We start from the raw sequence: 2498 nt of genomic DNA, 5'->3' as shown, positions 1-2498 counted from the left end.
TCTTTGCTAAAAACTATAAGATAGTTACACCCCCAAGCAGGAAAACCTGCTTCCCTGGACAGCATTTCCTATCCTGTAGTTCTCTGTGTCTGGCCCGGCTGATTCAGTCTGCATTGCCGGAAGTGCAAGGATGACCTCACATAACCCTCTCTGCTCCCAGAGGGAGCAACAGTCTGGGACAAATCCTGATACACCACAGGTAAGGGGGGGTGCGAGCAGGCCATAAGCCCTGAGTTTTGACTCTGGTGCTTAGCATAAGTTGCAAACAACTGCAGTCCTGACCTTGGTGATTAGCATAAGCCAGGGATTTTTAACCTTTTTTAATAAGTGTACCCCCACCAGCCAGATGTGGAGTGTGGGGGGGGAGTGGTATGCAGCCCGACATGGGGTGGTGGATGGCAGCAGCAACCACTGCTGTGTCAAGCTTTTCCCTTTCCTCTCCACATCTGACCAGCTGGGCGGCGCCTGTGTGGCCTGCAGAGGGGTGACACTGCCTTCGCCCTGACCCGGCACTGCTCCTGGGAGGTGGCAGCATGGGTTGGTGGGTGGCAGTGCTCCATCCCTGCACACCCGCGTGTACCCCCTCAGGCCTTCCCAAGTACCCCAGAGGTACGCATACCCCTGATTGATAACCTCTGGCAGAAGCTGTAGACAGCTGCAGACTTAGCAATAAGGCTTGACATGCTTTGTGTACATGATCATGACCTGTTCTTGGCAAAAGAAGGAAGTTTGGAAATACCATGTCCAGATGACCTTGATCAAAGCAAGAAGTTGTCTAAAATTAGGAAATTTAACTTGAAAAAAGAAGAATGGAAAGATTACCTAAGAATGGAAAATTCCAGTTAAGTTTAGCCATATCCAGTAAGCAGAAGCAAGCTTGTTAATATGCATTATAGGGAATGGCTTAAGCTAATTATATGAGAAATGTGGTCACTATAAGGTATATTAGAAGAAGAAACACACTCCTGAAGATCAGAATAGATCTTGTCATCCAAGATTCTACCTTGCACAGAACTCAGACGTACCAGGAACCCCAAACAAGACCTCACAGCTTGATTAACCAGTGACATAGCGTTCGTTATATCTCAATATAGTGAGCATGTTGTATTGCTTTTGACTAACTACAGTAGCTGCTGAGGTTATTTTGCATTTTTTAAATTTAGAATTGTGACTAATAGAGATTAATAAACTTGCTTATAGGTAAGAATAACTGTGTCTTAGTCTCCATACCTGGTACAAGATCCGTAACAGTGTTATTGGACGTAACACACTTTAAAGTACAGGGGCTGCCTGGCACTGCTTCTCATTTTAGCATTCTCATGCCCCAGCCAGCCTCAACACCACCACCCAGTGCCTGAGGTTGACCCAAGCCTGCTGTCAGCCCAGGGCTGCTCTGCCCCAGCTCAAACTGCTGCAGTCCAGGGTAAATATGCAGGCACTGCGCCTAGGAGCAGCTGACACCAGAGTGTATTTCATCGCACTAATAGAACATGTAAATGCAGCCACTGCATGGTGATGATGATGAGCGAGTTTTGCCACACTCATATGTCAGAAACATGAGGGCCAGAAAGCTAGCAACAGGTAGAAAGGTCAATGTCAATAAGACCTTGGGTGCCCAAAGGAGGGCCATAAGGGCTTTCAGAGATGTTGTGATCGGTCATCTGAGCTTGAGCACTACAGCTACAGCCAGCATTGTTGGAGAGGCCCCAAGAGTGTAGGCTCACCTTAAACAGTCCAATGCCGATTCTCAAACCGTTAAGAGCAGTCCAGGCCCTGCAGGGTAGCTGCCATCTCAAGGGGAGTGTAAGATAGTGTTGGGGGATGAAATTCAGTCCAGGGTGCATGCTGTTATATAGCACCCACACCAGTCCAGCCTTGTGTGCTGGATTTGGCATGTAGGACTGGTCTGTGGGCCCAATCCAGCCTGCAGACTGGCCCCACCTCCAACCCAGTGGTTCTAGTTGAGTTTGATACTCCTGATTTACCCAAAAAACCATTAGAAAGCCACAAGAGACTACTGCGAAGAATTACAACTTAATACAATATTGACGTAGAAAGTTTTAACAGTTATATCATCACAGTTTGATTTTTTGTTGTTGATTCTGATGGTTTTATTTAAGAAAGTAAAATATGTTTTGCAGTCTGTCACATAGAACTGACACTGAAACTCAATCTGAAAAAACTGTCCTGTGTTATAGTAACATATTTAGTAGTGGCACAGCTAAAATTAACCTTGTAGGTGTAATGCAAATACTTGTACTGCTGTTGGTTAGCTGGGGGGGCGAATCAGGGTGACTGCGCCGGGCCCCATGCTTTGGGGGGCCCCGAGGAGCTGGGGCAGTTTCATATCTGGCCTCTTATCACCACCCCCTTCTGCCCCTCTGCCACTGCCACCGCGTCTGGGTCCCACACAGGCTGATTTGCCCCAGGCCCTGCATCCTGCTACACTCATCTCTGTATATTGCTGGAATAAACTGTTCTCCTTTAAGTTCCACACC

Source organism: Crocodylus porosus, unplaced genomic scaffold, assembly GCF_001723895.1.
Source record: "Crocodylus porosus isolate Cpor-Errol unplaced genomic scaffold, CroPor_comp1, whole genome shotgun sequence".
NCBI lineage: Eukaryota > Metazoa > Chordata > Crocodylia > Crocodylidae > Crocodylus > Crocodylus porosus.
Note: the sequence above shows the minus strand (reverse complement) of the source record.